Source organism: Triticum dicoccoides, chromosome 6B (genome assembly GCF_002162155.2).
Source record: "Triticum dicoccoides isolate Atlit2015 ecotype Zavitan chromosome 6B, WEW_v2.0, whole genome shotgun sequence".
In the NCBI taxonomy this organism is placed as follows: domain Eukaryota; kingdom Viridiplantae; phylum Streptophyta; class Magnoliopsida; order Poales; family Poaceae; genus Triticum; species Triticum dicoccoides.
The window spans coordinates 695467934-695477749 of NC_041391.1; positions in this window are offsets into that span (position 1 = coordinate 695467934).

The following is a 9816-nucleotide window of genomic DNA, read 5'->3' on the forward strand; positions in this document are numbered from 1 at the left end:
ATGTTTCTCGTTTATGGATGCAAGCTTTGACACTGATCCGGACGATTCTAAATCGCAAACCGGATACGTGTTTATATTGAACGGTGGAGCTGTCAGTTGGTGCAGTTCTAAACAAAGCGTCGTGGCGGGATCTACATGTGAAGCGGAGTACATAGCTGCTTTGGAAGCAGCAAATGAAGGAGTCTAGATGAAGGAGTTCATATCCGATCTAGGTGTCATACCTAGTGCATCGGGACCAATGAAGATCTTCTGTGACAATACTGGTGCAATTGCCTTGGCAAAGGAATCCAAATTTCACAAGAGGACCAAGCACATCAAGAGATGCTTCAACTCCATCCGGGACAAAGTCCAGGTGGGAGACATAGAGATTTGCAAGATACATACAGATCTGAATGTTGCAGACCCGTTGACTAAGCCTCTTCCACGAGCAAAACATGATCAGCACCAAGGCTCCATGGGTGTTAGAATCATTACTGTGTAATCTAGATTATTGACTCTAGTGCAAGTGGGAGACAGAAGGAAATATGCCCTAGAGGCAATAATAAAGTTACTATTTATTTCCTTATATCATGATAAATGTTTATTATTCATGCTAGAATTGTATTAACCGAAAACATAATACATGTGTGAATACATAGACAAACATAATGTCACTAGTATGCCTCTACTTGACTAGCTCATTAATCAAAGATGGTTACGTTTCCAAACCATAGACATGAGTTGTCATTTGATTAATGGGATCACATCATTAGGAGAATGATGTGATTGACTTGACCCATTCCGTTAGCTTAGCACTTGATCGTTTAGTATGTTGCTATTGCTTTCTTCATGACTTATACATGTTCCTACAAATATGAGATTATGCAACTCCTATTTACCGGAGGAACACTTTGTGTGGTACCAAACGTCACAACGTAACTGGGTGATTATAAAGGAGCTCTACAGGTGTCTCCAAAGGTACATGTTGAGTTGGCGTATTTCGAGATTAGGTTTTGTCACTCCGATTGTCGGAGAGGTATCTCTGGGCCCTCTCGGTAATGCACATCACTATAAGCCTTGCAAGCAATGTAGCTAACGAGTTAGTTACGGAATGATGCATTACATAACGAGTAAAGATACTTGCCGGTAACGAGATTGAACTAGGTATTGGGATACCGATGATCGAATCTCGGGCAAGTAACATACCGATGACAAAAGGAACAACGTATGTTGTTATGCGGTTTGACTGATAAAGATCTTCTTAGAATATGTAGGAGCCAATATGAGCATCCTGGTTCCACTATTGGTTATTGACCGGAGACGTGTCTCGGTCATGTCTACATAGTTCTCGAACCCGTAGGGTCCGCACGCTTAAAGTTTCAATGATGATTATATTATGAGTTTATGAGTTTTGATGTACCAAAGGTTGTTCGGAGTCCCGGATGTGATCACGGACATGACGAGGAGTCTCGAAATGGTTGAGACATGAGGATTGATATATTGGAAGCCTATATTTGGATATCGAAAGTGTTCCGGGTGAAATCGGGATTTTACCGGAGTACCGAGGGGTTAGTGGAACCCCCCGGGGGCTTAATGGGCCATAGTGGGCCTTAGTGGAGAAGAGGAGAGGAGGCTAGGGCAGGGCCGCGCGCCCCTTGCCCCTAGTCCGAATAGGGCAAGGAGAGGTGGGCGGCGCCCCCCTTTCCTTCCTCTCTCTCCCTCCTCTTTCCCCCCTTCTCCTAATCTAACAAGGAAGGGACGGAGCCCTACTCCCGGCGGGAGGACTCCCCTTGGCGCGCCTCCTTCCTGGCTGGCCGCCCCTCCCCCTTGCTCCTTTATATACGGGGGCAGGGGGCACCTCTAGACACAACAATAGATCATTGATCTCTTAGCCGTGTGCGGTACCCCCCTCAACCATAGTCCTCCTCGATAATATTGTAGCGGTGCTTAGGCGAAGCCCTGCGACGGTAGAACATGATCATCGTCACCACGCCGTTGTGCTGACGGAACTCTCCCTCGACACTCGGCTGGATCGGAGTTCGAGGGACGTCATCGAGCTAAACGTGTGCAAGAACTCGGAGGTGCCGTGCTTTCGGCGCTTGATCGGTCGGGCCGTGAAGACGTACGACTACATCAACCATGTTGTTCTAACGCTTCTGCTTCGGTCTACGAGGGTACGTGGACAACACTCTTCCCTCTGGTTTCTATGCATCACCATGATCTTGCGTGTGCGTAGGAATTTTTTTGAAATTACTACGTTCCCCAACAGCTGTAGTTTCATGCTACTGTGTTAGAGCATCTCCAGTCGCGCCTCTAGGATGGCCCCCAGGAGCCTTTTTTAGCACCGGCATTAAAAAAGTGTCCCAGTCGAACCCCCACAGGCTCGTTTTGTGCCTGATTTTACTAAATCTACGGCTGGCGCTTGCAAGGCAATCCCAGGGAATCGGGAGGCAGCTGGGGGCGCTAACACTAGTTTTTGGCTACAAAAGGCCCACCGCCAGCCTCTAATCTCTCTCTCCTTCCTTTTTCTGACTAGCCCACCACGTGTAGTGCCAGTGCATGCAAGAATCTCCTCTTTCTCCCGCATGTCCGCCGCCCCTTCTCCTCCATGCTCCACCACGCCCTCATCCGCTGCCGCGTCCTGCGCCGGCTCCGGACGGGCGAGTACGACCGGTGAACGGGCACAGTCAGGGCTCCACCGCGCCACCGGAGCTCGTCACCTCTCCGGCCAGATCTCCTTTTTCTCCTGCATGCCTGCCGCCCCTTCTCCTCCATGCTCCACTGCGCCACCCAAGCTCGCCGTCTCTCCGGCCGGATCCCGCGGGGGCGGCCGGTTCACCTCGCTGCTGCTCGACGCGGCAACCGACCTCTGCCTCCTCACCGCCCCTGGTCACGGCCGCCTCCTCGCGGCGCGCCGGCCTCTGGCTCCTCACCGCCTCACTCCGCTCATCGCGCGCCGCGCGCTGCCGTCGCCTCCCTGCTCGTCGCGCGCCGGCCCGGGTGTGCCGAAGCCCAAGCTGCGTTGCGGCGCGCCCGAGGGCCTCGACTCCAGCAGAATCTCGCCGCCTCGTCCTTGACTCCAGCAGCGGCAGGCCGCGCCGCTCATCGCCGTCCCCGCCCGTGGCGCCGGGTCCGGTCCCATCCGCCTCCTCTCCCTCTCACGACTTCCTCCGCGTGGGCACTGCTTCGCCCCCGGTCGGGTCTGCTCACCGCCCCGCTCGCCGGCTCTCTTAGTCCAACTCCGCTAGCCACTTGGGAAGTTCGTGTAGTGGTGGTGGCTGGGTAGGTGCATGGGGGGCAACGAGTGGATAGTTTTCCACCCCGAGGCTTAATTTTTTGCCGGCAGCCCCCAAAGTGGTGAAAAAACCGCCTCCTGGGGGGCTCAACGGCTGGAGATTCTCTTACCCTCGCAACTGTAAACTACACCAATCGCCTAGCCGACAGTAATCATTCTCAAAAACAAATCAAGACACGAGAGCAGCCCACAATAGTGAGCAGAGATAGTATGACAGGATGCAGTATTCTCACATGCTTCTCGTGGGGTAGGCGATTAGTGGGCGGCGGGAGGCGGACGACGGGGCCGTCGCAGCCCTCAGTGGCCGGCAGTAAGAAGAGGGCATTGGCGACGGCCTACGCCAGCTTCGTGGCATGGCGCAGGGACTCCTCCCACAGCTCTACCCTGGAGGAAGCGCCGCCGCCGAGGTGGTGCGAGGGGCCGTGGTGAAGATCTGGTCGATGGTGGCGGCGCCTGTGACTGGGAGCTGGAGGAGGAAGATCGACGCCCATGCCCTCGTCTGGTCGCCGAATCCCATCAGCCAGCTCCTGCCGTCCTGCCGATGGCCATGAATTGGGAGGGGAGGTTGCGTGCGGTGCTGATTTTGTTGGGAGAGGAAAGGATAAGGGGTGGGCCGGCGACTCTCTCTCTTTCTTCTGGACGAAGCTGTGGGCCACTATTTTTTCTAGCCAACACACAAATAACCGACGACACAGGCGATTGGCTAGCGGAAAACATCCTTGCGATTGGCTGCTCCGAACAGTGCGAGTCTGATGACGTGGACAGGGCGAGAAGGCGCCCTTGTAGCGACTGTTAATGGGTTTGAAGCCTGCGTCCCCTGGCGTGGTATAGACCGAAAACAGTACTACTACACTCTGCGCAGGCAAATTTGACAATTTTGACCTGTGGACGAAAACATTTCACAAAATGAACTGCTTTGAAAACAATTTCACCCAGCTGATTGTTCTGAGTGGCGCCCGACACGAAGGCGCCACACCCTATGGTGCAGCGCCTAGCTCGCAGGTGTTGCACGTCTGTCCAGCATGGCACCCCAGGCCCCACTTCTGGTTGTGCAACGCCTAGCTGAAAGGAGCTGCACAGTGTAGTGCACCGCCTAGCTGAAAGGAGCTGCACTATCTTATATTAAAAGCGTTGTAACTTTTAATCCGTGTATCCGATGAAAACGTGCCTTACATGAATGTTGTGCATTTTCCTGTGTTCTATGCAATGGCGGCATTTTCATCTATTTAGGATCAATTTGTTTGATGAAAACTCTGTGGCAAAAGTGCATCATAATATAACTGACAGAATCTGTTAAAACTTACAAACTTGGCATGATGATATCCATTGACCTATAGCTCTTATGCATTTGCATCCTACGTGAGTTTGCACTACATAATGTGTATTTTTATGCCATGCCTGCCATTGCCATGTTAATCATCTTTAACATGTTCATTTCGTGCATCTAAGTGACTAACATGATATAAATGAACTTCTGACACAGAAAGTTACATTTTGTAAGATCCATAGTAATTAATCCTGGCATCATATGAATATGATCTAATTATGAAAGTTGGAAAATCTTATGTTTACTTTATGTCCATATCATTTTCATACCCACTAAATATTTGCATCACTATTTTTTTGAGACACTAAATTACCTAAGGCAATATTCTGCTAGATGAACACATTAATTTCACCAAGTCACTGGATGTCAATAGAACTTTGCATTTTGTAAAGATATATACTTATATGCTCTTAGAATTTAGCACTTATAATGTTTGTTGTCAGTAGTAAGAGCACATGTTCTTTGATTTGAACTCAGCTTTTAGGCTACTGAAAAAAGTTGCAGCTGCTTGTATTGTGTACTGCTATATATATAGGGTATAAGGTCGGTACAGGTGAGTCGATTTGAACTTGATAGCCTAGGACACCCTTGTGCTAACCAGGATGATAAAACAGAGTTGGCAGAAAAACCAGTTGTCGGTGCTACTAGTTGGAAGTCAGAAGGCTTATCTTACTAGAATATTGAAAAACAGAGTTTAGTTACCAGGAAAACTAAGCCGATCTGCACAAAATTCTAAATGGAAAACATATCAAGTTCGTGCCAAGGGGTTTTGTAAAACTCAAGATATGAACATGTTTTGTGGCAACATGATGAATATACTGAAAGTAGACATGGAGATGCTAAGATTTCTTATATAAAGTTATCTCATATGAAGCATGGTTGATTTACTATGCATTTTACAAAAGCGAAGTTCTCCTGATATCCAGGGACTTGGTGAAATTCATGTGTTAATCTGGTAGAATATTGCCTTAGATACTTTAGTGTCTCAAAAACACAGTGATGCAAATATTTAGTGGGTATGAAAATGACATAGACTTAAAGTAGACATAAAGATTTCCAACTTTCATAGTTAGATCATATTCATATGATGCCAGGATTAATTACTACGGATCTTACAAAATGCAACTTTCTGTCACAGCAGTTCATTTATATCATGTCAGTCACTTACATGCAAGAAATGACCATGTTAAAGATGATTAACATGGCAAGGATAGGCATGGCGTGAAACTACACATTATGTAGTGCTAAACTCATCTAGGATGCAAATGCATAAGAACTATAGGTCAGTGGATATCATCATGCCAAGTTTGTAAGTTTTAACAGATTTTTGTCAGTTATATTATGATGCACTTTTGCCACAGAGTTTTCATCACGCAAATTGATTCTAACATAGATGAAAATGCCACCATTGTGTAGAACATAGAAAAATGCACAACATTGATATGAGGCACGTTTTCATCGAATACACGGATTAAAGTTACAATGGTTTTAATATAGGGAGTACCTAGAACTCATCTAGATGAGATATAATTTGGTCTCATTCACTTTGAAAACAAGAACAAATACAACCCACATCAGCACACACACATCTTATAGCATCACATCCAATGGCTATAAAAGGTGAATGAGACCAAATTATATCTCATCTAGATGAGTTCTAGCAAAACTGTTTAATATAAGATAGTGCAGCTCCTTTCAGCTAGGCGCTGCACTACACTGTGCAGCTCCTTTCAGCTAGGCATCGCACAACCAGGAGTGATAATCGGGGTGCCACGCTGGACAGACGTGCAACGCCTGCGATCTAGGTTTAGCAACATCACGGTTTTTATTTATTTCAATCCCACTTTCATCAATTTCATCATCAAGATCTAGAAACTCCGAATTCTTAGAACGCCTTCTAGGTAAAGGAAGATAATCTTCAGATTCATCAAGATTCATATCGCAAAACAAAGATTTAATGGGGGACACATCAATAACTTTTAGATCTTCATCTTGATTTTCATAGGGGTTGGAAGAACACGCTTTAATAAAGGCATCTTTGGAAGCACGCATCCTAGCGGTTCTTTCCTTGCACTCATCAATGGAAATTCTCATGGCTTTGAGAGACTCATTGATATCATGCTTAGGAAGAATAGATCTAAGCTTTAAAGAATCAATTTCAAGAGAAATTCTATCAACGTTCCTAGCCAAACCATCAACTTTAAGCAATTTCTCTTCAAGCAAAGCATTAAAATTCTTTTGTGAATTCATAAACTCTTTAACACTACTCTCAAATTCAGAGGGCATCTTATTAAAATTTCCATAAGAGTTACTGTAGGAATTTCCATAATTATTAGAAGGATTACTAGGATAAGGCCTAGGATTAAAATTCCCTCTATAAGCGTTGTTTCCAAAACTATTCCTACCAACAAAATTCACATCCATAGATTCATTATTATTCTCAAGCAAAGTAGATAAAGGCATATCATTGGGATCAAGAGGAGTATTTTTAGGAGCAAACATCTTCATAAGTTCATCCATCTTTTCACTCAAAACATTGATTTCTTTTATAGCATGCACCTTTTTACTAGAAGATCTTTCGGTGTGCCATTGAGAATAATTAGCCATAATATTATCAAGCAATTTGGTAGCATCCCCTAACGTAATTTCCATAAAAGTGCCTCCTGTGGCCGAATCTAAAAGATTTCTAGAAGCAAAATTCAATCCGGCATAAAATTTTTGTATGATCATCCATAAATTCAAACCATGAGTAGGGCAATTGCGAAGCATTAATTTCATTATTTCCCAAGATTGGGCAACATTCTCATGATCAAGTTGTTTAAAATTCATGATGTCGTTCCTAAGAGTGATAATCTTAGCGGGAGGAAAATACTTAGAGATAAAAGCATCTTTGCACTTGTTCCAAGAATCAATACTATTTTTGGGCAAAGATGAAAACCAAACATTAGCACGATCTCTAAGTGAAAACGGAAATAACTTCAATTTGAAAATATTGTTATCCGTATCTTTCTTCTTTTGCATATCACACAAATCAAAAAAATTGTTTACATGAGTAGCGGCAGCTTCACTAGGAAGGCCGGCGAATTGATCTTTCATAACAAGATTCAACAAAGCGGTATTGATTTCACAAGACTCATCATTATTAAGAGGAGCAATCGGAGTACTAAGGAAATAATTATTATTGGTATTCGAGAAATCACACAATTTGGTATTATCTTGTGCCATGGCAACAAGTAATCCAACACACAAGCAAACAGGAAGGCAACGGGAAAAAGGCAAACTGGAAAGACAGGAGGAGATTGGGAAAGAGAGGGCAAATAAAACGGCAAGGGTGAAGTGGGGGAGAGGAAAACAAGAGGCAAATGGCAAATAATGTAATGCGATAGATAGGGATCGCGATGGGTACTTGGTATGGTTGACTTGCTTGCGTGAGCCTCCCCGGCAACGGCGCCAGAAATTCTTCTTGCTACCTCTTGAGCACTGCGTTGGATTTCCCCGAAGAGGAGAGGATGATGCAGCAAAGTAGCGTAAGTATTTCCCTCAGTTTTTGAGAACCAAGGTATCAATCCAGTAGGAGACCATGCACAAGTCCCTCGTACCTACACAAAACGATAGCAACTCGCAACCAACGCTTAGGGGTTGTCAATCCCTTCACGGTCACTTACGAGAGTGAGATCTGATAGAGATAACATTTTTGGTATTTTTGATAGATAGATGCAAAGTAAAATTAAAGGCAAAGTGAAAACAAAGCAAGTAAATAAAGTGATATAGATTGATATGATGAGAATAGACCCGGGGGCCATAGGTTTCACTAGTGGCTTCTCTCAAGAGCATAAGTATTCTATGGTGGGTGAACAAATTACTGTTGAGCAATCGACAGAATTGAGCGTAGTTATGAGTATATCTAGGCAATGATCATGTATATAGGCATCACGTCCAAAACAAGTAGATCGAAACGATTCTGCATCTACTACTATTACTCCACTCATCGACCGCTATCCAGCATGCATCTAGAGTATTAAGTAAAAACAGAGTAACGCCGTAAGCAAGATGACATGATGTAGAGGGATAAATTCATGCAATATGATAAAAACCCAATCTTGTTATCCTCGATGGCAACAATACAATATGTGCCTTGCAATTCTTTCTGTCAATGAGTAAGGACACCGCAAGATTGAACCCAAAGCTAAGCACTTCTCCCATTGCAAGAACTACCAATCTAGTTGGCCAAACCAAAAAGGATAATTCAAAGAGACTTGCAAAGATAACTCAATCATACATAAAAGAATTCAGAGAAGAATCAAATATTTTCCATAGATAATACTGGATCATAAACCCACAATTCATCGGTATCAACAAACACACCGCAAAAAGAAGATTACATCGAATGGACCTCCGCAAGAGAGGGGGAGAACATTGTATTGAGATCCAAAAAGAGAGAAGAAGACATCTAGCTACTAGCTATGGACCGGAAGGTCTGAAGTAAACTACTCACACTTCATCGGAGGGGATATGGTGATGATGTAGAAGCCCTCCGTGGTGGATGCCCCCTCCGGCGGAGCTCCAGAACAGGCCCCAAGATGGGATCTCGTGGATACAGAAGGTTGCGGTGGTGGAATTAGGTTTTTGGCTCCTGTTCTGATCGTTCGGGGATACGTAGGTATATATAGGAGGAAGGAGTACGTCGGTGGAGCTCCGAGGGGCCCACGAGGTAGGGGGCGCGCCCAGGGGGGCGCGCCCTCCACCCTCGTGACCTGCTCGGGCACTGCTTGGAGTAGGGTCCAAGTCTCCTGGGTCACGTTCGGTTGGAAAATCATGATCCCGAAGGTTTCATTCTGTTTCGACTCCGTTTGATATTCTGTTTCTTCGAAATACTGAAAAAGGCAAAAAACAGCAATTCTGGGTTGGGCCTCCGGTTAATAGGTTAGTACCAAAAGTAATATAAAAGTGGAAAATAAAGCCCAATATAGTCCAAAACAGTAGATAAAGTAGCATGGAGCAATCAAAATTTATAGATACGTTGGAGACGTATCAGGCATCCCCAAGCTTAATTCTTGCTCGTCCTCGAGTAGGTAAATGATAAAAAAGAATTTTTGATGTGGAGTGATACTTTGGCATAATTTCAATGTAAATCTTCTTAATTGTGGTATGAATATTCAGATTCGAAAGATTCAAGACAAAAGTTCATATTGACACAAAAATAATAATACTTCAA